Source organism: Dasypus novemcinctus, chromosome Y, assembly GCF_030445035.2.
Source record: "Dasypus novemcinctus isolate mDasNov1 chromosome Y, mDasNov1.1.hap2, whole genome shotgun sequence".
Taxonomy (NCBI): Eukaryota; Metazoa; Chordata; class Mammalia; order Cingulata; family Dasypodidae; genus Dasypus; species Dasypus novemcinctus.
This window is the reverse complement of record NC_092216.1, coordinates 2,877,449-2,905,165: the sequence shown is the minus strand read 5'-3', so window position 1 is coordinate 2,905,165 and position 27,717 is coordinate 2,877,449. Positions and strand designations below refer to the sequence as shown.

Genomic DNA, 27,717 nt, shown 5'->3' with positions numbered 1-27,717 from the left:
GAATTGGCCATGGGGCACTCCTACTCCCTCCTAACCAGGGACACATCAGTGGAGAAAAGCTGGGGAGCTGGAGGTCCCCAACCCTGCTGTGTTAGGTTCCTTGGGCTGCTGTAACACAGTACCACAAAAAACAGACATGTGTCCTCTCACAGTTGTGAAGTCCCAAACCATGGTGTGGGCAAAGTCATGCTCCCTCGGGAGTCTGCAGCAAAAACTCTGTCCCCTGCTTCTCTCCTGGCTTCTGGGGTGACCAGGAATCCATGGCAGCCCTTCACTTGTAGATGTAGCACTCCAATCTCTTCCTCTGTCTACACATGGTCCTCTCCACTATGTGTCCTGCTCTGTATCTCTTCTCCACATCTTATAAGACACAAGACATATTGGATGAGGGGCTCACCCTGCTCCAGTCTGACCTTATTTTAAGTTGCCAGATTCCATCTGTAACAGCCCTATTTCCAATCAAGTTCAGGAATCTTCTGAGGTCCTAAGTGTTAGGATATGGACAGATTTTTTTTTTTTTTTTAAGAATAATTCCCCCCACTACTGAGATGGCTCCCTCATCTGTTTGCCCATTGTTTTTTCTCACTGTCTGCTCACGGTCTCCTTGTTCTTTTTCCTCATTGACTGCTCATTATTTTTGCTCATGTCTGCTCATTGCTTGTCTTCTATAGGAGGCACTGGGGACCGAAACTGGGACCTCTCATGTGGAAGGTGGGCACTCAACTGCTTAAGCCACATCCACTCCCTGGGCATCTCTTTTTTCTTTCTTTTAAATTTACTGAAGTATATCACTCATACATAAACAAACAAACAATAAGTGTACAGTAATAGTTGTGAACTTACAAATATATATAACATCATATTAGACTCTTGCAGTTCACCCTACCACTAATACCTTGCATTGTTGTTAAACCTTTTTGACTAATGATTAAAGAGCATTGTCAAAATATTACTACTAGCCAAAGTATTTTCCCCAATCCACCCTATTATTATTATCTTTATATCATTTATATAAGAACATATATAAAGAATTAAGTGTATAGTAAAAGTCATGAACTTACAAAGCAAACATGCATAACATCATACAGGGGTTGCATACATCAACCCTCCACCAAAACCTTGCATTGTTGTGAGATATTAGATACAAGTTATGAAAGAATATTGTCAAAATCTTACTACTAATTATAGTCCTTATCTTACATTTGGTGTGTTTTTCCCCAAAACCATCCTATTATTATTTTTAAATATATTTTTTATGACAGAAGTTGTAAACTTATAAAACAATCATGCACATGTGCAGAATTCCCAAACAACATCCCTCAATCAACACACTACACTGTGGTGGAATATTTATTACAGATAAAATAATATAATCTGATTATTGTTACTATGTCCATAGTGTAAATTTGGCTCACATTTTCCATATTGTCTCATTATCAACACAGTATATGTTTGGCATAGATGCAAGAATATTAAAATTATTACTACTAACCACTGTCCTTAGGTCACTCCAGTTGTATTTTCCCATGCTTCTCCACATTCCCACCACTCTGCAGTAGTGATATACATTTGCTCTAGCTCACAAAAGACACTCTTGCGTCTGTACCATCAACCACGATTCTCATCCAGCTCTTGGTTTACTGTGCTATTCTCTTCCTAGAATATTCTCTAGCATTCTGTCAATTGGCATTTACATACCTAGACTACCATTTTCAGCCACATCCCCATTTATAAACTAGCTGTTACTCACTATTTGTTACCATCCACTCTATATATTTTATACTAAAATGTGCAGTAAAATATACACTTTTACAGTAAAGATAATTAAAACTGCTACCTACATTAAACATCAGTAGTCCCTCTCAGTCCTCCTCTTATCTCCTTTAAGAATCCACCACCTACCACCAGGTCTTGAAGCTATTTTCCTACAATTTCTTCTAGAAGCTTTATGGTTCTTGCTTTTATTTTTAGGTTTTTGATCCACTTTGAGTTAATTTTTGGATAAGGTGTGAGATAGAGGTGCTCTTTCCTTCTTTCAGCTATGGATATCTAGGTTTTTCAGCACCATTTGTTGAATGGACTGTTCTGCCCAACCTGTGTGGGTTTGATAGGCTAGTCAAAAATCACTTGACCATACATGTGAGGGTCTGTTTCTAAACCAGCAATTTGGTTCCATTGGTCTTTGTGTCTGTCTTTATGCAGTACCATGCTGTTTTTACCACTATAGCTAGGTAATATAAAGTCTAGCAAGGGAGAGTTCATGTTTCCTTTTTAAGATGTTTCTGGGTATTCAGGACCACTTGCCCTTCCAAATAAATGTGATAATCATGTTTTCAATTTTTTAAAAAATGCTGATGTACTTTTTATTGGGATTGAATCTGTATATCAATTTGAGTAGAATTGACATCTTAATGATATTTAGTCTTCCAATCTACGTGCATGGAATGTTCTTCCACTTATTTAGGCTTTTTAATGTTTCTTTTAACATTGAGTTGCATTTTTCTGAATACCTCTGCTTTACATCATTGGTTAAGTTTATTCCTGACTATTTGAGTTTTACCTGTCATATTTTATTTTCACCACTCTTTTGAAACATTTAGTTATTTTTTTTTTATATGTAATCTTCATTTCTAGATTCTCTTCTAGGCCTCTCTCGCTCTCTCTCTCTCTTTTTTTTTTTTTTTCCCAGACTCTAGCACACCCTTTAGAATTTCCTGGAAATCTGGCCTCTTGGTTAGAATTTCTCTCAGTTTCTGTTTATCGGTGAATATTCGAAACTCGTCCTCATTTCAGAAAGACAATTTCCTGGATATAGGATTCTTGACTGGAAGCTTTTCTTTTGCATTATCTTAAATATATCACACCACAGTCTTCTTGCATTCATGGTTTCTGGTGATAAATCAGCTTGTCATCTTATGGGCTATCACTTATATGTTATACATTGCTTTTCTCTTGCTGTTCTCAGAATTCTCTCTTTGTCTTTGGCATTTGACATTCTGATTAGTATGTGTCTTGGAGTTGGTCTGTTCAGATTTTTTCAGATGGGAGTACATTGTGCTTCTTGCACATGGAAATCTATGCCCTTCAACACAGTTAGGAAATTTTCTACCATTGTTTTTTCAAATATTTCTTCTGCCCCTTTTCCCTTCTCTTCTCCTTCTGGAACACTCATGTCACATAGGTTTGCATGTCTTTTGCTATCATTTAGTTCCCTGAAGCCTAGTTCAATTTTTTCATTTTTTTTCTTCATATGTTCTTTTGTATGTTCACTTTCAGAGGCCATTTCTTCAAGCTCACCAATCCTTTCTTCTGCCTCAAATCTGCTTTATATGATTCCAATGTTTTTTAAAAATTTCATTTATTGCACCTTTCATTCCCATAAGAGCTGCTCTTTTTCTATGTATGCTTCCAAATTCTTCCTTGTGTTTATCTAGGGTCTTCTTAATATCCTTAATCTCTTTAGCCATCTTATTGAATTTATCAAGATTTGTTTGAACATCTATGATTAGTTGTCTCGACTCCTTTTTGTCATCTGAAGGCTTATCTTGTTCCTTTAATTGGGCCATAGCTTTCTGTTTCTTGGTGTGGATTGTAATTTTTTGTTGGTGTCTTGGCATCTGGCTTACTAGAGTATGTATTCTGAGTGTAGTCTTTCTCTTTAGTTTAGGATTTCCTGCCCTTTTTTCCTTGTTGGTCATGCAGTAGAAGCCAAGGATGTAGCTAGTGCTATAAGCTGTGGAGGCTCAAACTGCTATCATTACCTCAGGGAACGATAAAACTTCTCCCCACTTTCTCCTTTACCAGGGGTAGAGACAGAGTCACAGCTGTGTGGAATAACCCAAGTTGTGCAGGCCTACACTCTAGTTTCCCAGAGAGACTGATGAAGTTACATGCCTCCTTCTCCCTTGCCTGGGGTGGGGACAGAACCGCAGGTGTGAGCAGCAATCTACACAGTGCCAGTCCCAGATGACCACAGTTGCCCCAGTAGACTTCCAATTATCCAGACTGCACCAGCCAAAGGTACCTGCAGTAAACTGGATAGGTTGGCTCAGGACCTGCCAGCCTCTTCCCTGCCAGAGGTGGGGTTGAAACCTAGACTAGGGCTACAGGCCAATCTGGGTGAAAGAAACTGGTTCCTACCATCACTGTGATTTTTGGTCAGCCTAGCTTCCCCTCATACTGGAGGCAGAGTCAAAATGGCAGCTACCAACTTCTTTCTGACCTGGGCAATTTCAAACTTTAGCTGTTCCTAGGGTTATACTCTAGCCAGCTGAATCCACCAATCAATAGCTGAAATCAGTGGCCAATTGTCTCCTCCTCCCCTGTTTTTGGGGAATGGAGAATCAAATTCCAACCACAAAATAGCTCCTGGGGCAGCTTGCACTGCCAAAGTAAGATGGTCACCAGCCTCTGCAGCTTGACTGGTAATTTCCCAGATAGGCTGGCACAGGTCCCCTGGCTTCCTCCTCCCAGAGGTGGGGCTGGGGTTTAAGGTAGACCTGCAATCAGATCTGGATGGAAAGAAGCCAGTCCCCACCAGCACTGGAATTTTCAGTCCACCGCCCTTGCCCTCATGCCAAGCACAGAGTTAAGATGGTGTCTTCTGGCCGCCTTCTGACTTGGACAGGCTCAAACTTTAGCTCTTCTCAGGATTATACTTTAGCCTGCTGAATTTACTCATCAGGAGCTGAAGTTGGTGCCCAACTGTCCCTTCCTCCCCCATTTTTGGGAAGTGAAGCTTTCAATTCCAGCCACAGAACAGCTTCCAGTGAAGCTCCAGTGAAGGACTGGCTCTGGCCCCCATTGCATGGATGACTCTACTTATGAATCTTCCCTGCCGATGGGCAGTCTCTTCCTTCCATTCCTTCAAGGATGTTGCAGGATGCTCTTCTGGTCTCCTGGAACCCCCAAACAGGTGCTTCAGCTAGCTCCAGATAGCTCTGGGTGTTTACTAACTGCCCTGTAACTGCCAGGAGCTGACTCTATGATCTCCTTACCCCACTGTCATCTTGCTAGTTGTCCTGGAGATCTCTTTTGGGGGGACTCAACTCAACCCCATCAGCTTCTCAGCAGTAGCATGTAGGCTGAGTGGGGAAGTTCACCTGGCAGTAAAAAGGTCTCCCCCCCCGCAATTTCCTATGCTGGAGGAGTACCAAAGAAAACCAGCTAAAACAGAAGGTTTAAATAGGATTCAGAGCCACATAAAAGAATACCCCAAATGTCCAAGTTTCCATTTCAAAGTTCATTTGTCATGCCAAGGACCAGAAAAATTTTTAACTGAACAAAAAAACCCACAACCAGCAGATGTCAATGCCAAGATGACAGCGATGTTAGAATTATCTGACCAAGATTTTAAACCATCGGCCGTAAAAATGCCTTAATAAGCAATTATGAGCATACTGAAAAGAAACAAGAAAACAAAGACCCAGCAGCAAAGAGGTGAAAGGCATAAATCCAAGTGCCAAAACCTAAAACCTTTGGTTCATGCAGGGACACTGATTTCTCATCTTTGAAGCCAAGAGGTAACATGACTCCAGAATCCCTCCATCCTTAGGAAATGATTGTAATGCTTTTCTGGAAATAACAGGTGGTATTGCAGATCAATAGTATTACTAACAACTAGAAGAGTAGATAAAGGAAGAATGAATTAGCCAATGTTAAGGTTTTAAATTCTAGGAAAATGGCACCATGCTGTTTAAAATTCTTTGTCAACAATGATCAGAGAAGATGGGGCATCTGTGGCTTACACCTCATCCTCATTTTCCTGGCTGCTAAGACAAATATCATGCAATGTGTTTGCATAAACAATATTACTTTATTGTATCACAGTTTTGAAGGAAATCCCTTTCTGTCTGACCAACAATCTTGAGTTTCTGGGTTTTCCCATCACATGATGTTGTCCTCTTTCTTCTCTTCCAGATTCCGTTGACTTCCAGCTTCTCCATCATGTGGCTTTGTCTCCATAAAGCCTCCAGCTGGCTACGCCTTAGCCAAAATTACCATCTTCAAGAGGTCCTATTTATAACGGTTCACACCCACAGGAATGGGTGGAAATTACGAGCATGTTTTTCTCTGGAGCACACAACTCAGTCTACCGCATATGTGGATGGTGATGATGAAGTCATGCCTCTGCAGTTGCTCCCACCCAGGTATAACCCAAGTCTTTTGGAAGAAAACATGTTTCTTTGCCATCCTTAGTTTTCCCCTTGCCCTGACTTCACACACTAATCACCTACAGAGCTTGTTTTCTGATGAGAAACCACATTAGCACTAAGCCATCCAAGAGTCACCATCAGGTTTGGCAAAGGAGCTCTTTATCTGCTGACAGGTGAGCACTGAGTATGTCTGCAGAGTAGACCCAGCATGGAGTGGGTCATGCAGGGAAAATGGAGAAACTTCTATCTCATGGGAAGCATTGTTTGATCTGCCCCAAAGCTCACTTTGGCCATCACAATCCCAACTCTCTTCTCCCTAATGCCTGGCCTTAAATCTCTATTTCCTCTCTTCCCCCCATCTCCCCTTCTCCAGCCCTTCCCTCAGGTGAACCCTGGCTGCTCTACCCCCACATCTGCCCACCTGTCTTTCCATCACACAGCCCTTTCTTTTTCTTATGAAAAACATTTCAGCTCTGTGCCAGCTCCCCTCATGTATGTTCTATCATTATCCCCCCTTGCTTAATGCTTTCAAAAACTGTGGTCGCATTTCTGCAAATTTCATTACAAGGACTTGAAATAGTGACTAATATCTATTGATAATACAATGATAGAAGAGAAGAATTTAGCTTTCACACCATCTCTATTCCCCAGGCATGTTCAAGCCTTCCCAGACTTCTATTTTCCACCCTCCCAATACAACTATTTCATGGTTTGGAGTTAAATATTTAGTATTTATTTTGCTTTGGTGAATAAATATTACTCATAGTTTCCACTATTCCCAGTTAAAATGGTAATATTTTTAGTCTACTCAATGAGTCAACTTTTAGAAAATACAGCGTCTCCATTTTCCCTTAACTCAGTGTCTTTGTAAATCCTTTTCCTCTACTTGTAATGAGGTTTCAGAAGTTAATAGAGGTAAATGCACTTATTTATTATTTGATTTTAGCTAGAAGTCTCATGCATAATCTTTCCAGGTCATAAAGTATTCATGGCTATATCCTGTTTGTTGGCTGATTAGAATTTGAGTGTGGGTGGGCCCTTAATTTTGTTTTTAGCTAATGTCCCACTGCTCTAAAGTAAAGTCTCACCCAAGGACAATCAATTATACATGAGCAGCTTGAATAAATATAATCTAAGAAATACTGTATTTCTATTAAGTTAATTATAAAGCTTTATAGAAGGACACTGAAGAATGCATAATAAATTAGATAACTCTTGAAAAAGAAGTCCTAATATTGGATAAGAAAGTATGTCTTTCTTAATATTGGATTTATCCATCTTCATATTGGATAAGAAGGCTCTTGGAGAAGTTTAATATTAGAGAGAGATGTCCCCAAACTGATTTCTAGAGTCAATACAATTCTGGTAGACTAAAATTACAAAGCAAGGTTTTTTGTGTTGTTTTGTTTTGTGATCTTTAGAAGCTTCTCTTAACCTTTAAACAAAAGATCAAGATTAACCATCATTGAGGAGAACAAGATAAGGCAATAGTGATAGAACCCATGTAGACGAATAGACAAACAATAAAATAGAGTCCAAGAGCAATTTCATGCAGTGAAAGTGAAAGGGAAGAGAATCTACTGTTCAATGAGTCAGAAAGGACAATTAGCTAAGCTTATGGAGGGGAAATATGAAGTTCATGAAAATCTATTTGTGGTTGATTAAAGTTTTAAATTTGGGGGAAACTATAAAATGTTTAGAATACAATATAAGACAGTATCTATAAGACCTTGATGAAAAAAAGAAATCTCTTTTAAAAGACAGTCAATCTGATAAAACAGATATGATGAAGGCATTATACATAAAATATTTAACTGCTAATTCCTCAAGTGGGAGTTATGCCTTTACTAGATTCAATATTGAACATTTTTGGCATCACTAAAAACTATTTATTGGGTATTTTATTAAAGTAAAATTTTCAAAAATTGCATAATTTTCATACAAATATAAAGTGAATCAGTGTTAAAGATTTAGTAAGCTCATAAACGAGGGCACAAGCAAGATATTAGGGATATTTTATAAGGAATTGAAGATGGCAAAGTATTTACAGTGACTGGGCAAATGCTTGAGTGGGTTTTCCCATTTAAATTCACACGCCTCTTCTGTAATGTTTATTGAAACTGTGGTTGGTGCTGGGGTTGGTGTTTAATCAGGAGACTTCAATCTCTGGACTGTCCATGTGCCAGCTGGACCCTGAACCTCAGCAGAGTTGCAGCACCTACTCTCCAGTTCATTGGGCTTACCCAGGTCAGCTAACAGGGAGGTAAAGATGGTCAACCACCACACCAGGGAGCCAAGAGTGCCTACAACTGCAAGCAGGAGAATCCCATCCATCATCCATGTGGGATCTAAGTTCTCACTTGATTTAGAGGTGGAGTGGGCATCATCATCCCAGGGCCCATAGGATGGAGGAATAAAATATGGATTGGAGTGGACCTACTGATATTCTACCATAGAACTATTGTGACTCTAGCAATGAAAGAAATTGTATCATTGATGTGGAGAAAGTGGCCACAGTAGTTGTTGAGGTCAGGGAGAGGGAAGAAGAGAAGTGGCATGGGGGCACTTTTGGGACTTGGAGTTGTCCTGAATGATATTGCAGGGACAGATGCCGGACATTATATCCTGCCATAACCCCGTGAACGGACTCGGGGAGAGTGTGAACTACAAAGTAAACTCTAATCCATGTGATGCAGCAGTGCTCCAAAATGTCTTCACCAAAGGCAATGAACGTGCCGTAATGAAGAAAGAGGTTTTTGATGTGGCAGGAGTGGGGGGTTCTGGGGTATATGGGAACCTCTTATATTTTTCATGTAGCAGTTTTTGTGATCTATGTATCGTAAAGAAAAAAAAGACAATAAAAACATAGAAATTTTTTTTTTAATCCTATAAAGTCCAGGACACTGGCCTTGAGAAAACACCTATCAGGACACCAAAATAATGAATGATGAAACTGAAAGAAAAGAGATCTGAAGAAAAAGCAAATGAATAAAAGTCATCAGAAATGCAGTGATGAGGAGGAGGTGATATGAGCTTTGTATTTCACTCTAACCATTATGGCTAGAAACTTAGCATGTCATGTTCATTGCACAAACAATCACATTGCCTTTATTTTCTGACCTCAACATCCTCAAGACCTCCCTTCCTGGTTAACAAGGGTAGGAGCAAGGAGAGCAAACAGGTAGATACAGTAAATAAATAAATGAAACAGGAAAAAAACAATTTGACCATCAGAGGTGAAACTCTCTGTGTGTGCGTATGTTCATTTCCAGTAAATGAAGAATTTTAGAGGACAAGTGTCCTCCCTTACAAACTAAACACCTGGGTAGAAGGACCATGTTTCACCCTCTGGAAAGGAGGGAAAGGAGAAAGATTCCTCAAACCCTCAAGCAGACAAAATAGTAGGCCAGATAATGACCTCCTAAGATGTCCATGGCCTGGTTCCTGGAACCTAAGGCTCCAACACCTTATCTGACAAAAGGATCTTTGCAGATGGGATTAAGGTAAAGGCAGATGGGAAGATAATCTTGGATAAGACAGGTGGGTCCAATGTAATTATGATGGTCCTTACAAGGTAGGAAAAAGAGGCAGATTCAAAAGAATGAGAGAAAGAGAGATTGGAAGATGCTTCTCTGCTGGCTTTGAAGATGGAGTGAGAACCAAGGAAAGCAGGTATTCAACAAGAGCTAGAAATGGCAAGTAAATGGATTCTCACCTGGAAACCCCAAAAGAAACATCACCTTGCCAATCCATTTTGCATATCTGACCTCCAGAACATTATAATAATAAGATGGTCTGGAAGTTTGCTATTGTTTATAAACTCCAAAAATAGATATCGGGCTGTGTTTGTAAACTGGTCTGACCTCTGGGAGTGTTAGATCCTATCAGATTCAGAGGTTTCACTTTTACTTCATTAAATCAAGATTAGGGCTTTTATTCGAACATGTCATCAGAGTGTGCAGGGTTGAATCCCCACAGCCTTGGTGGTAATAAAACACTGTCACAGAGAAGATACACAGAGGATCCTGCAGCCTGAGAAGAGGGATGAGCCTGATAGTTCACAGCTGACCTGGTGAAGGGAACAGAGCAGCTGAGCCCAGAACGACATGGGCTCTGGGAGAGAGACAAGCCTTATCCCAGCCTACAGGAGATCAGAAGAAGCTGGGACCAAGGAGACTGAAGAAGAAGAAGGAAGGTTGAACCCTCACAGACGCAGATGACTTTGGGTGAGAAAGTACCTTGTATGGTACCTTGAGTTGGACTCTTGTGACTGTAAGCTTCTACCCCAAATAAACAACCTTGATAAAAGCCAACAGAGTTCTGGTACGTGACATCAGCACCCCTTTGGATGTCTAAAACAGAGGGTGTTGTTTTAAGTCCCTTTGTTTTTTCATAAATTGTTACACCAGCAGGAGAAACTCATCCCGATGCACACCATGTCTTGCTCTACCCAAGGTCATGTGGCCTCTACTCTGGAGCTCCTGGCTAGTGACATCACTGATTTGCTTTCTTGATGCAGGAATGTGCTTGGAGGGGGTCCTGAAGTGAAGTGGTCTACTAAAATTCTGTGGGCACCCTCCACCCATGAGAGTTTCAGCACCAGGTGTCAGGCCACAAGAGGATGGACAAATTCACCTACCTTAAAATTGAGACCATCTGTTGACCCAAGTACACTTGCTATGGATTGAATCCTGTCCCCCACAAAGACATGTCCAAGTCCTGACCCCATCCTGTGAGTAAGCCCACTTGTAAAAAGGCCCTTTTAAGTTATGATCAGTCAGGGAAGCAGAGGTGATTCAAGTGATAGGGCTTCCACGTGCCATATGAGAGGACCCAGGTTCAATCCCTGGGGCCTCCTGATGAAAAAGAAGAGAAAATGTGCCTGCACAGTGAGCCAGTGCCCGCATGGTGAGACAAGTGCCCTCTCAGTGACCCAGTGCCCATGCAAGTGAGTCACACAGCAAGATGATGATGCAACAAAAGAGAGACAAAGGGGAGAGTCAAGGTGAAGCACAGCAGACACCAGGAACTGAGGTGGTGCAGCTAACAGGGAACCTCTCTCCACATCAGAGGTCTCCAGGAGAAAAAATGAGAAGACCAAAAAAGAAAGAGATACAGAAGATCACATGGTGAATGGTCACAGATGGCAAAAATCAGCAGGGTGGGGGAGGAGGACGGGGAAGGGGGAAGGGGAGAATAAAATAAATAAATCTAAAAAAATAGATGTGATCAGTGAAGGTGAGGCCAAGTGGAATCAGAGGACTTCATCCACTATGACTGGAGCACTAATAAGTGCAGGAAATTTAGACAGTCAGGAGAAGAAGGAAGAGGAAAGAGGTGGTCTCATGATGGAGTGAGAGGTTGAGTAATGGCTCACCACCAGGATGCTGCAGACTTCAGAGGAAACACAACCGGCTGATGACATGACCTCAGACTTGTGGTCTCCCAAACTGGCACAACAAATGCCTGTTGTCTAAGCTAACCTAATCTTGTTACTGCAGTCCTGGAAAACCAAGAAACTACTTTAACAGAGAGGAAAGACAAGCAAAAGGGTGAGAGAAGGTATTTCGAACCCATCTACATTACATTTATTGTATTATGGTACAAGGGTATTGTATACTTGATGCTTTACTTACTTTATACTATGTATGATTCCCCAATTTTTTTTAAAAAAGAAGACATTGTAACGCTTTTGTAGTAAAAGCAAAGATGGTACGGTATTAACTCTAAAGGTAAAAAAAAAAAGAATATGGGGTTTGCTCTTGTGAGATATGAATATGATTAAGCATTTTTCTCTTCCTCACTTTTTTCATTAATAAGGAGACGTTAACTAAGCCATTTAACTAATCTGTGTTCATCTCTGTATCTTTCTGAACCCTAGAGGAACAAATGACTTAGCAGTTGGAATTAGATGGGATAGATAGTTATGTAATGTGTTTTGAAACCTGGTAGTCCGTATGCTTTTAAAAATTGTTCATTTTCATAACTTAAACAAAGAAAAGAAGTTTTAGCTTCCTATAAAGAAAAAAAAAAGAGAACATTCCTTGCATAAACTATAATGGTTTCAATTTTATTTAGCTTGGGTATAATATCCCTTAGTTTATAAAAAAAAACCATTAAATAAATTAACACTATATGTACAAAATCTTTAGAGTAATAAAAATTGTAAGTTCACCTTAATGAAATTAAGCTAAAGAAGAAAGATTGTAAAAAAAAAAAAAGTACCTAAAAAGAATTTTTTAGGAGTAATGTTTCATAACTCATTGAACTGCCTTTTTCTGTTCTTTTATTTTTGTAAATTTGAAATAAAGTTTTTAATGGAAAACATAGAATAAAAAATAGACAGACAAGCTTTTGGACAATTGAGAAAAAATACTTGAAAAGCAAGCAGCAGCTCAAAAAACATGTAAAAATGAGACAGGTCTCATTAATAATCATCAAAAGGCTAACTGACTATCAAAAGAATAGTGGGGTAGTGAATGTGGTTCAAAGAGCTGAGCACCCACCTACCACACAGGAGGTCCCTGGTTTGGTTCCTGGTGCCTCCCAAAGGAAAAAGGAGGAATAGTGGTTGCTGTTGCAGTAGGAGAGAGTGCCAGGATGCTCTTCTCTGCTTCAAGGACCAAATGTCACAAACCTCTGACCACTCAAGGAAAATGTTATTCATCCTCAAAGTCAAACTCACCCTTATTTTGACCAAGACCATTTTTTTGCACAGCTTTTTGTTTTTCCCCAGAACATCCAAATATCTTGCTTTTTGCTTCTTTGAACAATGTTGTCTGCTTTTTGCTTTCCCTTGCCTTGCTCTCCTCTGTCATTCTGACCTTGCCTGGTTTTTATTCCTTTCAGGAATTCCTCAAATTTTCTAGCTCATGGCATATCCCTTTCCTTATTTTCAAGCATGGTGATAGTTGAGAATAAAGGATATTTGCTATTTCACCTCTCATTTTAGCTAATCCTCCACAGAGATGGCAAGTGGGCATAAAAAAGTCCACTAGCTTGACCAGAACAAACCTTTGTTAATGATTTTGACCATATCCTTTTATTCTTCTATGATTTGAATACTTGTGTTTTACTATCTGCAATGGTTAATTTTGTGTCAATTTGGCTAGGTGTTGCTGTGCGGGTATTTTGTAAATGGGATTAGCATCATCCATGGGATCATAGCCCCCTCTCAATTACAGGTGGAGTGGGCATCACCATCCCAGAATCCTCAGGATTGGGGAATGAATGATGAGCTAGAGTGGACTTAATGGTATTCTACTATAGATATATTGGGATTCTAGCAATGGAAGAAATTATATCATTGATGTGGAGGCAGAGGTCACTGAGGGTTCTAAGGACAGGGAGAGGGAAAAACAGATGTAATACAGGGGTGTTTTGGGGACTTAGGAATTGTCCTGAATGACATTGCAATGAGAGATACAGGCCATTATATATCTTGCCATAACCTACAAAATTGGGTGGGAGAGAGGGTAAACTGCAATTTAAACTATAATCCATGCTTAGTGGCAATACTCCAAAATGTGTTCATCAATTGTAATGAATGTACCACACTAATGAGGAATGTTGTTAATGTGGGAAAATGTGGGAGGTGTGGGGAGGAGAGCATATGAGAATCCCCTATATTTTTATGTGACATTTGTGTAATCTATGTATGTTTAAATTTTTTGAAAAGGCTCTGATAGTCTCCCCAGCACAAGTCAACAGAGCTAGGGAAGAAACAAGTCTCTCCCAAGCAATCCCAATCCCTGGAGGAAGCAGTGAGAGAGCAGGAAATGCATGTGGTTGTCTTTGACTGTCATCTGTTGAGTACCTTGGATGTGCCAGGATCTGCAAAGTGCAACATGTGGGTGCTATAGCATTCCATTCTCACCAGAGCCCTTGGAGGTAGAAACCAAGAAGACATGAAGCCAGTGAGGAAAAGAGCCAGGGTTTGCAACCCAGTTGGGTCATCCACAAGTCCTTGACCACTCTTCTCTAGAGCTTCCTGCTGGGAGCAAGGAAGAGCCTCTTTTAATAATGGAAGGGGTCAAGCTGGTGTGGCACTGAGGCAATTCACAGTGGCACTGTCTGGAAGTCTCCTAAAGATCTAAAGGAATCTACCTTCCCAGGTTCCAGCTGAGTATTCTTCCACTCGGTCATGGGTAGGTGGGGTAGTCTGAGTCTTTTGTGGCCTGGAGAAAATCATATTCTTAAATTAATCCATCCCTGTGAGTGTGCAACCTACAGGTGGGACCTTTTGATTACAGTATTTTAAGGAACATTTGATTAGATTATTTCTAGTTATCCAGAGTGGGTCTTTTTTTTTTAAATTTATTTCTGTCCCCTTCCCTGCCCCCCCAGTTGCCTGCTCTCTGTGTCCATTCACTGTGTGTTCTTCTGTGTCCACTTGTATTCTTGTCAGTGGCACCTGGAATTTATGCCTCATTTTGTTGCATCACCTTGCTGTGTCAGCTGTCCATGTGTGCGAAGCCATTCCTGGGCAGGCTGCACTTTTCTCGCACTGGGTGGCTCTCCTTACAGGGCACACTCCTTGCATGTGGGGTTCCCCTATGTGGGGTACACCCCTGCATGGCAGGGTACTCCTTGTGTGCATCAGCACTGCGCATGGGCCAGCTCCACACGGGTCAAGGAGGCCCGGGGTTTGAACCGTGGACCTCCCATGTGGCAGGTAGGCACCCTATCTGTTGGGCCAAATCCACTTCCCCAGAGTGGGTCTTAATCCTCTTACTGGACTTGTTCATAAATGAGACCCAGAGGAGAAGAAAGAGACAGAAAAGACCCAGGAGTTCAGAGGAGAAGCCACAGAAGCTGAGAGCATAAGAAACTGCAATCAATGGAACCCAAGGGAGAGAAAGCCACAGGAGGAGCAGCCAGAAGCTCAAAGCAATGGAGCCCGGAGGAGAAGGCACAGACCAGCAGTGTTCCCATTTGTCTGATCACCATAGCTGCAGCTCAGAGAGAGAGAGCATCTTCAGAGGATACCTAGATTTGGGCCCATTCATGGCCTCAGAACTGTAAACTTATAAGTTACTACATCCCCACTGTAAAAGCCAACCCATTTCTGGTGTATTACCTTGGCAATCCTTAACACACTAAAACCATGGGTTTTGAAATGTTTCTCTAATCATAATCCATTAAGACTCAGCCATGTTGGCAGGGAGTGAAGCTCAAGCAAGGAAAAGCCCACCAAACGATGAGGGTCAACCTCATTTAATTCTAGTCAATAGCCTGATTGGGAATGAACATCTTCACGTAGAATAGCTATTGTCTCAAAGGGGCTAAAGCATGAGGTTGATGGTAAAACCTGAGGTTTTGATGGACATATTTATCCCCAAGCTTCTTGTACAGAAATGAAGGCATTGAAAACCTGTGTCAGAAAAGGTGATTCTGAACATCTGTGTATTTTAACAAATCGGATCTCCATGCATCCAAATGTTAGGATCCCTGGGAGTCATTCTGAAATTCAATGCTTGCAAAGTGAATTAAAAATTGCATTCTTTAACAATCAGATCACTTCTCATCTCCGCTTCCATGATGGAATACCTCACTTAGGAGCCCCACACTTTCTACCAACACAGTAGTTCTCAAATTTTACATCCAAATCAACTGAGGCTTCTTAAGATGAATATTTCTGAGACTTTTCTCCAGAATAATGGATCCAGTAAATCTGGAATGAAAAAAATAATAATTGGATGTATAAATTTTTAAAATTTGTAGGTGCATGTTGGCAATTGAATCATGTCTCCCAAAAAAAGACATGGTCAAGTTCTAACCTCTGGTTCTTTGAGTATCAACTAATTTGTAAATAAGACCTTTGAAGGCATTATTAGTTAAGGTTTGGCCAAGTTGAATGAGGTTGGGCCCTAATCCAGGACAACTGAGGTCCCTAAAAGCAAAGGAAATTGAACAAGGAAGAAGCCAGAGAAGGAGAAAGAGATAACTATGTGATAGAGGCAGAGGTGCATCTACAAGTCAAGGAACCCCAAAGTTTGTCATCAGTCCAGCAGTAGAATGCTGCAGATTTCAGGAGAAAAAGAAGTGACCTGATGATACCTTGATGTTGGACCTCTAGCCTCCAAAACTGTTAGACAATAAATTCCTGCTGTCTAAGCCAACTAGTCTGTGGTATTGTTTAGCAGCTCTTCCAAATTGATACAGTCCAGTTATTCTGTAGAATATTATCCAGCCTTGGGCAGGAAACACTATGGAAAGAAAACCCTCAGGACTGCAAATCAGGAAGCACACAGTGTCACTTTGTCCCACTACTGGTGACCTTATCACTTTAAGTGTTAATTTTTCTCACTTGGTTAATGTGGTGTCTATCATTATTTAATTTTTTGCTCAAATTGTCCCAGACATGACCAGCAAGAGTCCCTTCAAACTGGTTCATGTATTCGTTTTTTTTTTAAGATTTATTATTTATTTCTCTCCCCTTCTCCACCCCCCAGTTGTCTGTTCTCTGTGTCCATTCACTGTGTGTTCTTCTGTGACTGCTTCTATCCTTATCAGCAGCCCCAGGAATCTGTGTTTCTTTATGTTGCATCATCTTGTTGTTGTATCTGCTCTCCGTGTGTGTGGTGCCATTCTTGGGCAGGCTGCACTTTCTTTCGCTCTGGGTGGCTCTCCTTATGGGGTGCACTCCTTGAGCGTGGGGCTCCCCTACGTGGGGACACCCCTGGGTGGCACAGCACTCCTTACATGCATCAGTACTGCACATGGGCCAGCTCCACACGGGTCAGAAGACCCTGGGTTTGAGCCGCAGACCTCCCATGTGGTAGGTAGATGCCCTATCCATTGGGCCAAGTCTGCTTCCCTGGTTTGTGTATTCTTTGCATATGAAACCATTATCATTCAAGCACTTTTTTATCTTCGGCACAAGGAAATGGGTTTCAGGATCATCTTGTATCTTCTATGCCTCAGCCATGATATCAGCTACCACTTCTCTAAAGAGTTCTGCTCTGTTAGAGGAGAGTGGTATTTAGGACACAAGACCTGGGTGCTCTCTATGTTCATTGCAACTGAGTCCTTTTATTGGGTGGAGAGCTTGGAAGTGTGTATTTGTCTGTGTGTTTGTGTGTGTACACAAAATTATGTCCATGTCTGTGACTATGTACATGTCTATATCTATGACTATGAGAACGACTTTGACTATGTCTATGTCTATGTCTACGACTATGTCCATGTCCATGTCTATGTCTACATCTATGTCTATGTCTATGTCTATGACTACATCTACATCTACCTCTATGTCTATGTCTACATCTCTGTCTATGTCTATGTCTAAGTCTATGTCCATGTCCATGACCATGACCATGTCTATGTCTATGTCCATGTCTATGATTATGTCTATGTCTACGACTATGTCTACATCTTTGTCTACGTCTATGTCCATGACTATGTCTATATCTACACCTTTGTCTACGTCTACATCTACGTCTATGTCCATGTCCATGTCCATGTCCATGACCATGACCATGACCATGTCTATGTCTATGTCCATGACTATGACTATGTCTATGTCTATGACTATGTCTACGTCTTTGTCTATGTCTATGTCCATGACTATGACTATATCTCCATCTTGGTCTACGTCTATGTCCATGTCTACATCTATGTCTACATCTTTGTCTATGTCTGCATCTACGTCTAAGTCTATGTCTACGTCCATGTCCATGACCATGTCTATGTCCCTGTCTATGATTATGTCTATGTCTATGTCTTTGTCTATGTCTATGTCCATGACTATGTCTATATCTACATCTTTATCTATATCTACATCTACGTCTATGTTTATGTCCAAGTCCATGTCTATGTCTAAGTCTATGTCTAAGTGTATGTCTAAGTCTATGTCTACGTCTACGTCTATGTCTATGTCCAAGTCCATGTCTAAGTCTAAGTCTAAGTCTAAGTCTAAGTCTAAGTCTAAGTCTATGTCTATGTCTATGTCTAAGTCTATGTCTACGTCTACGTCTACATCTACGTCTACATCTATGTCCATGTCCATGACCATGACCATATCTATGTTTTGTCTATGTCTAAGTCTAAGTCTATGTCCATGTCCATGTCTATGTCCATGTCTATGTCTATGTCTATGTCTATGTCCATGTCCATGACCATGACTATGTCTATGTCTGTGTCTACGTCCACATCCATGTCCATGTCTATGTCTTATGTCTTTGTCTGCCTCTGGGTCTATGTCCATGTCTATTATGAAGTCTCTGTGCATTTCCTTCCTTGCATTCAGGGTGCACTAGTCTCAAGCTACTGAGCCCCAAATACACTGTTCCTTTTCTTTGGCTAAAACTAATATTTCCCCAACTGGGTTTTGAAGTACATTCTTCCCATTTGGCTAGAGGAAAAGAGCTCCTTAATCAAAGGTTTGGAGAGTTCTTTATCACCTATCACCCCCTTCTTTTACATGCCTAGCATTCAGGAGTTTATTACAGAGTCCAAACAGTTGTGGTGTTGATGTGAACACAGACTTAGAGATCAAGAGCACAGAACTGGGAGTCCAGTGACTGTTGAAAAGAATGCCAAGGTAATTAGAAGAGGACAGGGCAGTCTTTTTAACAAATGGTGCAGGAGCAACAGGATAGGCATTTGAGAAAGAAATGAAAGTTTATCCTTACCTGGCACCTTATAAAATTAAATAGGAAGCCAGTATAGTTCAGGGGTTGAGTGCCTGCTTCCCGTGTATGAGGTCGTGTGTTCAACCCCTGGTACTGCCTTAAAAAATAATAATAATAATAAAATAAACTGTATTCAAAAAAATTAATGTAATGAATTGTAGACCTAAACATAAAAACTAAAATACAAAACTTGAAGATGAAAACATAAGGCCTTGGGGTGGGTATGTATGGCTTAAGTAGGAACAACAAAGCACAAAATAGAAAAGAAAAATTTAATATATACGACATCACCAAAATTAAAACTACTCTTTGAAATGCACTGTTAAGAAAACAAAAAGGCAAGTCACACTCTGTAAAACTATTACAAATTCATATATCTGACAGAGAATTGGTGTCCAGAATTTACAAAGAACTCTTATAATTTAATAATAATAAGTTTGTTCCTTTTTAAAAATAGACCCTTTACAGAGAAGATATACTCATGGCTGAAAAGCTCATGAAAAGGTGCTCAACATCATTAATCCTCAAGGAAATGTGCATTTTAAAACCAAAATAAAATACCAATTCATGAACTAAAAAGGCAATGCAAAATATTGGCAAGTATGTGTAACAGCCGGAACTCTAAAAAATTGCTGGCTGGAAATCAAAATGTTACAACCACTCTGGAAAAGAAGTTGGCAGTTTCTTAAGTTAAACATACCAGTTCCATATGATCAGCAATTCCACTCCTGGGTATTTACCCAAGAGAATTGAAAAAATATGTCCACACAAAGCAATATTTATAGCAGTGTTATTTAATGACCCCAAACTGAAACAATCAACTATTCATCAGAAAGAGATAAAGAAACTGACTCCTACAGATGCAAAGAATATTACTCCACAATAAAAAGAAAGAAACTAAAGGTACACTCTTCAAAATGGATGGGTCTATATAATATCATGCGGAATGAAAGAAGCCAGGCACAAAACAGTGCACGGAGTAGGATTCCTTTTACGTGAAATTCTAGAACAGATAAAACTAATCTCTAATGACAGAAAGGAGATCAGTAGCTAACAGGGGCTCCTGGAGACTGGGCTAGGGGAGATTGGTGGCAAAGGAGCTGGAAGGAAATTTTTGGGTGATCAAAATGTTCTATACTTTGTTTCTCTCCGTGGATACATAGTCGTATAACTAAATTCAATGTTACTGAGCTGGATGCTTACATATTGTACTGTAGGCAAAGTAGATTTCAATAAAGTTGATTTAAGAAATTAAAATTAAATAAGAATTAAACGGCCTTGAATTAAGACATTAAGAAAAAAACGTCTAAATGTGTTTCCCAACTGGGTTCTGTAGGACATTCTTCCAATCCATCGAAAGATTTGGCTAGAGAAAAAGAACTCCTTAATGAAAGGTTTGGAAAGTTTTTTATCGCCCATCTCCTGCTTCTTTTACATGCCCAGCATTCAGGAGTTTATTACAGAGTCCAAACAGGTGTGGTGTTGATGTGAACACAGACTTAGAAATCAAGAGTACAGAACTGGGAGTCCAGTGACTATTGAATAGAATGCCAAGGTAATTAAAAGAGAACATGACCGCCTTTTCAACAAATAGTGCCCGAACAACCTGATAAGCATTTGAGAAAGAAATGAAACTTTATGCTTACCTGGAACCTTATAAAAAAAAATTGGGAAGCGGGTGTAGCTCAGAGGTTGAGCACCTGCTTCCCATGTGTGAGGTCCTGGGTTCAACCCCTGGTACTGCCTTAAAAAATAAATAAACAAAATAAACTGTATTAAAAAAATTAATGTAAGTGGACCATAGACCTAAACACAAAAACTGAACTACGAGACTTTAAGATGAAAACATAAGGCCTTGGGGATCGGTATGTATGGCTTAAGTAGGAACAACACAACACAAAATATAAAAATATATGTATATTTCCTAGTATATCTTTTATTGAATATACTTTACAATTTTTTGTATGTATTTAGTGTCCTGGGGAAGAGATCTCTTCAGGGGAAAGGTAACTGCAAAACTGCCCTTCACAACATTCGTTGTACACAATCAACTTGGAAGAATAAAGAAAAATATCCAGAGTCGGACCCTAAACCTACTGACTCAGAGACTTTGAGAAGGAATGGTAAGACCTGTCATTTTAAGCTCTGCCTCAGGTCATTCTGATGGAGAGCCAAGATGGGGTTTCAAGTTCTTTGCTACAAAGAGTTGAGATAAAATTTTTAAAGATGAAAACAGAGTAAATCTCTATAATGAAAAGTAAAGGGGATTCTTCCAAACCACTTACAACCCTGGACTCCAGTGATAACACAGAGCTCTTTCGTGGCAGCCCAGTAGCCTCTCCACACCCTTTCCTGCAGAGATGCTTGGCACCCCTTCCTTTGCTTAACTCTTTCAGCACCAAGCTCAGCCCCTCCGCATCTAAGGGGCTCCTCATTGCGAGGAGTCCAGCCTTGTCCTGGATCCCCAGTCCAGGAGACCCTTCCCCTGCACGTGTGGCTCCGTCTTCCTGCCTCAACTTACCCTCCTCATTAATCCCACTGAATTTCTGCTCTGGGGTGGGTGGGGCATGCACTTAGGTGTTTAAGATACCAGTTCTGTTGTGATGCTAAGAAGCCACAATTCGCTTCATTGGCTTAAGGGGGAGGTCAGCCAAAACTGCACTCCCCCCTGGATAAGAACCTCTGCTCTCTGCACACTGGGGCAAACATTAGACCCCTTCCCCCCCAAAAAAATAAAACAACTGACCAAGAGCTCAGCTAGAGCCCTGGGCTGGGCTGGGGCAGCCCCTCTGCATCAGCTCCACCCCCTCTGGGCTCTAGTTAATACATTCAGTAGGTTTTATTTAAGTAATGCAATTCAACTTTGTTAATGTGAACTTTTCTAATTTAAAATCTAAAACCATGTAGCACTGGAAAGGAAAGTTTTGGTAATCCATGCACGAATACAGAGAGACTATTGAAGTTCCTTAGGAGAACACATTGTTTTTAAGTTCTGTACACACAGGAGGTGCACAACCATTATCAAACACCTAACGAACGCTAGAAGGCTCAAGTCCTTCCTAATCACGGTTTGCTTATTAACTACTTTATTTTCATCAGAATTTATTTACTTATCTTTAAGACGTTCGACCTTGAACATGCAAAGCAGGAGCTCAACAACTGAGGGACACTTGCTCCACATAAAGGGATCTTTATTTGGCAATTTGGTCGTTTTAGGTCACGTCAGTCATTTGTGCTTATATCCTACCTTTTGCGGATAAAAGGTGAGCCGCCTGGTCTTGTTCATTCTCCGGGAGTGTGGAGCATACCTGCCGCAGATCTGGAAAAACCAACAACCAACCCGGAAGTGAACTCTGGCTGCAAGTGAGCAGGAGCTCTTCTTTCCCAGGAGAAGTGGATTCCCTGGTTTTAGAAGAAAATGCCTTAGGGCACTCTGCTAAAGCAGAAGCGTTTCCTCTTCCAACTTTCCACTTGGATAAAGCTAGAAATGAGATAAAGGCACTTACCAAGAAACTCTCAACCATTCATGTTCCCTTTCCTCTTGGCAGACCCCAGCTTTGCTTAAATTCCCGAGTTTGACCATTCAGTATTAAATCTGTACTTTGGGACCCACCTTTTATACCCCTGAGAAGTTCCTTTAATCCATTTTTGGGAATTGCCGTTATTAGCGTTCAGGCACCTTTTTCTTCTTAAGACTTAAGATATACTGTATAAGTACAAGAAATCTATTGAGTCTTAAGACAAGAAGCAAGCACGTTCAGCTTTCCAGGCTATACAGCTTCAGAAATGAGTGTGGGATTAAAATTCCCAAGAGATTAGGAGATTTGATGATTAGGACATGCAGTAATAAGGGCAACATTTTTCTAAGGCATGTTGGGCTCTGTTCGAGGGAGATGATAGTTGACATGAAAAGCAGCTCTTTATAGGTATTTTTAAAAATAGGTCAATCTAGTTGGCATTTTCTCATGTGAACAAACCATCAACTTTACTCTGGTATGCAACACTTTTTTTTCCTCAATAAATTCAAAGCTGAAGCAACTGCGTTAGGATTGGGGATCTCAGGATTTTCTTCTTATGTGCAAACCAGATGAAAATCTCTTATTTTCCCTGAAAACATTCAGGTATTGTCTGTACAAGGAAAATGGAAATGGAGGTTAATTCTTCTACCAAGGAGGGGATCTCTTTACAACTCTGAAGAGGAGTAAAACTTCAAACCACAACCCTGAACAAATCTAACAGAAAAGGAATATGAACTAGAAAGAGAAGAAAGAAGAGGGTCGGGAGGGGAGAAGGAGAAGGAGGAGGAGGGGAGAAGATGGGGAGGGAATAAAAGGGAGGAAGAGGGAGGAAGGGAGGGAGGGAAAGAAAGAAGGAAAAATAAAAGAGAGAAAGAATGAATGAAAGAGAAAGAAATTTAGAAAAAAGAAAGAAGAAAAGGAAGGAAGGAAGGAAGGAAGGAAGGAAGGAAGGAAGGAAGGAAGGAAGGAAGGAAGGAAGGAAGGAAGGAAGGAAGGAAGGAAGGAAATGAAAGAGAGAAAGAAAAGAGAAAGAAATTAAACTCAACAGGATCCCCTGACATGTGAGAGTCTGGGAAAGACAAGGGAGCCCCTGGATTGAACGAGACTTTCCCGTACCCCCAGAACATCCTTGGATCTCTTTGAGCCCCTGGAGAGAAAACTTACCAAGTCATTGTCAACACAACACTTTGCCATAATTAAACGGCTCATTGCTAGAAACTGTCCATTTAAGAACAGTCAACTTGCTTCTAGCAATGTTTGGAGAATACTAATATTATCAGTGTCCAGCCTAGTCTGTCACCCACACGCCCAGGTTCAGAGCTGACCAGGCTTCCACTATCAGAGTCTGAGAAAAGACAAAGTGGAGATGAAGCTGGGTTGTCATGAAGCATTCTCCTGATATCTATAAAATATTTTATCAGCAGTCGTCCTCAGCCAGGGTGAGACTGGGTTGTCACAGTGGGGGTGGGACTACTGGTCAGGGGGGCTGCTAGATGTCCCATACTGCAACAGGACAGCCCACCAACCCAAAATGATGCTGCTCCCAAATGTCAGTGGCAGTAAGGCGAAGGAGCCCTTTTACTGACTGGAGAAAGATGGGTTAAGTTGGGAAACCAGGGCAGTTTGATTTCCATCCTGGGGGTTTGCCTTCATTTTGCAGAAAATGTTCAAAATGCCTGAAGCAGGCTAGTAAGATAGAGAATTAATAGGTGGATCTAGAACGTGGCAAGAAGTCCACGTGGACATCCCCAACCCCAAGACAGCTGCTGGAGGACCCTCCCAAGATTCTGCCACTCAAGAGAAGCCTTCTTGTAGAAGCCAGGAGAAACCCAGATATTTCCCAAAGACTTTATCATTGAACCCTCCTGGGAGATTGATGGGTGGGGTAATCAATCAAAACAGCAAACAGCTGGAACCCCTCCCCTGCCATTAGCAAAGGGGTAGAATAATGAACAGCTTAAAAAGCCAGGCACGGGGCCTGAATGAGCACTCCCACTCTCAAACTCTGTTGCCTCTGGACCCAGGCTCCAGCTGCCTTCTCCCCTGCTCGGATCACCACGCAAGTAAAACCTGGGCATTTATAACCTACAATGGGAAATTGTAGCCTGTCAATCAGCCCCCTCTTTATCCCTTTTCAGCCCCTTCCTCTCTACCCCTGATCTGTTACATTCTCCCATTTCTCTTCCCTCCCTACTTGAATAAATTACTGGCCTAACTCACCCGACATGCCCTTAAAATTCATTTCTGCAGCCTGGTAAAAGAACCTAAATGAAATCTGGCAACGTATTTGGCGAGCCAACCAGGAGTTCATTGGTGCATGAAACTACGGCCTGCAGCCTGTTTAATGCCTTCCTTGGATTCTCTATTTTAAACACATTTGGCTATGAGCCCCCAAAGGCTGTAATCCCAGGAGGGAAGGGGCCAGGGTTTGGGAATTCTTTAAATCCATGCTGTGCACCCAGGCTTCTAAATCTGACCCCAGCCATGATGGCTGGGCCATAAGGCAGTGGCTTAAATCATGGCCCTGCCAAGGTAGTTTCCCCAGCAGAGCACTGGACCTGTGAAGCTACTTTTTCAAGCCATTTTAGCAGCCAGGGTCTTTGTCCTTGGACTTCCTTGCCATAATTAACCTTTCCCCATGTTTTACCTTGCCTATTTCCTGCTCCTGAAATTCCCTTTGCGGGTTTGTCTTAGAAGGCTTCAGTCTGTTTTAAAAACTGTGAAAATGGGAAGTGCCTTTGTCTAGCAAGAAAACTGCGGCCTCAGGGCCCCACGGCCTTTGAGCTAGAGCAATTAATCTCTAATCACTTAATGGCCTTTGGATGGATGGCTTAACTGGGAGACTATCAGACGGCGAAGCCATGAAACCGTGATGGCTTTATTTTTGCCCCTCCTCAGAAGAAGGAGCAATATTTGAGGAAGACGCAGTATTTGGCTTGGCAACTTCAGAGTAAAATCTAGTCAGCCTGTCTCCCAAGTCCAAGCGGCCCTGGGAACACCCAACAGCAGGACCTCTATAATTCCCTGGGGTGGTGGGAAGCAGAGGCCAGCACATTTCCTGAGATTTAACTCACGAACTGCTGTGTGGTCAGTAGGGGTCTCGGAGCCTGTAACAGCCAGGGGTGCCGAGAACCAGAGCAGGAAACTGAAGGGCCCCCAATCCTTGGGCCCATCCATTCAGAGAGCAGCTAAATATCCCCTGAGACAGACATCCCAGGTGCTTTGATCTGGGGCCACTGCTCAGTCTCCCACCAATTCAGCTTGGGTGCATTGATCTGATCACTGGAGTGGGCATCAGTTATCCCCCAAGACGTAGATCTCTCACTCAAGGATGCCTGAGGGCCAGGTCAGCTCTGAATATTGAAATTCTTGGGACACTGAAACAGAGCATCAGCTCTAAATTATAGGGAGTGTTGAACGTTAATCAGACTGGGACTCTGGGATGCCAAATCAGTCGACTAAAAAGGTGCTTCTTCACCTTCCTAGAATAATGGACATGGTCTCTAGCCCACCTGTAAACTCCCTGTAGGAGTATCTTTTAAGGAATCAGAAAATTCCACCCACTGCTGGTCTAAATTGCCACAATATAGCAGAGAGCAGCCTCTGTATAGGAACCTGAATTCCAGTTAAAAATTCTAAGAAATGAAGACAAATAAATCTAAGGCCCAGAAACCTCATGTCATGTCTCCTTAAAGAAATGAAGGGGAAGCGGACTTGGCCCAGTGGTTAGGGCGACCGTCTACCACATGGGAGGTCTGCGGTTCAAACCCTGGGCCTCCTTGACCCGTGTGGAGCTGGCCCATGCGCAGTGCTGATGCGCACAAGGAGTGCTCTGCCACACAGGGGTGTCCCCGCATAGGGGAGCCCCACGCGCAAGGAGCGTGCCCTGTAAGGAGAGCCGCCCAGCACAAAAGAAAGTGCAGCTTGCCCAAGAATGGTGCTGCACACACAATGAGAGCTGACATAACAAGATGATGCAACAAAAAGAAACAGATTCCCATGCTGCTGACAACAACAGAAGTGGGCAAAGAAGAACATGCAGCAAATAGACACAGAAAATAGACAAACTGTGGGGGTGTCTTTTTAAAAAAATAAAGAAATGAGGAAATAAACCTCAAACTTCTATTGGTTTAAACTGCTTGTGCCTGTAAAAGGTGTGACTAGGGATCAAAAGGAGAAACCTCATGTGCCACCAATTAAGATCAAAGAGTTCCAAGAAGTGTTAAAGGAATAAAATTCTCTCCTTTTTTAATCTGTGCTGAACTTGGTGTTCAACTTTGAAATCTGTTTAACCTTGTCATTTGCTTGTGCCTAGGAAATCAGATTTGGGGTTCACCTGGTAGGAATTGGATAACAGTGAAAGGTAACCCAAAAATTAGTCTTTTAATGTCCATACTGTCTTGCTAGTGGATTTAATGCATAAACCACAAGTGGAATTGATTCTATTGCCAGAAAAGCAGAGAAATGTCACAAAGTTGTTACTGATAAAATTCTTGTGGCTTGATTAATAAAAGTACTCAATTCACCTTAAGGTTAAAAACTTTCTAGAAACTGGAACTCAGAGTTAAAATTCGTTATAGATGCCTTTATATTATAAAACAGCAGAAGGATAATAATCAAAATTGTATTTGGGTGGATTTAGCCTAAACTTACTATTGTACATGTAAATTCTAAAGTGACTTTACCTTCATTTATGGTCACTTCAAGCCTAGCCTCACCCCTTGCCTTTGCTTATGGTTATTTCATAACAGCTTCTGCCCTAGGCTCAGGGGAAAGCAAACTTCAAACATCCCTGTCTCTTCCTCATCCAAAGTCTGCTAAGGTCAAATTAAAATATAAAGTGCTGAAGCAAAGGAAAATGGTATTAAAGCATCGGGGACATTTTGGGTAGAAGCCATTAATTAAGAAACAAAATTTTTGTGCAAAACTGCATAGTCATGGTGCAAATTAAAGAAAAAGCCTTCAAAGAGATCTTTCCAGAAGGACATTAAACATGTTAACAGTCCTGGTCAACTTCATTTTCTGAGTAGTTAATGAACATGTCTATAAGATAAAGGAATGGCTACCTTGCCTGAGAGCAGCAGAGCCAACAGCCCTTTCAACCTAAACAGCCACCAAAGTAGCATGGGGGCAACCTCTCACAGTCTTCACCACACCAGCTTAAGGATGTGCTTGAGCCCAGGGCCACCAGTGGCTCCCAGGTAGCAGATTAATTAATCCAGTCTCAATTTCTAAAAACCCCTGAGATGCAAATAAGGATGTGTCAGACTCTCATCCCAGCCACCCTCCTACTGGTACATGGCCCAAAGTCAGATCCCAAGGGACCCCTTCTCCATCCTGCCTTGAAACTCTTCTCCAAAACTACTTGAGCAGGCCAGATTTAAAAGAGGAGCCTCTCGTGAACCCAAA

General features: G+C 41.4%; 1 protein-coding gene across 1 annotated transcript in view; it reads right to left on the bottom strand.

Annotated features, from left to right (window-relative positions):
* The window catches only part of LOC139438382 (arylsulfatase H-like), a 62,372-nt gene extending 40,105 nt beyond the window's left edge, over window positions 1–22,267 (bottom strand). The window contains exon 1 of the mRNA XM_071213484.1: window positions 22,038–22,267. The gene's annotated coding sequence lies outside the window, so the exon portion shown is untranslated. The remainder of the gene's footprint in view (window positions 1–22,037) is intronic.
* Between the last annotated feature and the right edge of the window lie 5,450 nt (window positions 22,268–27,717).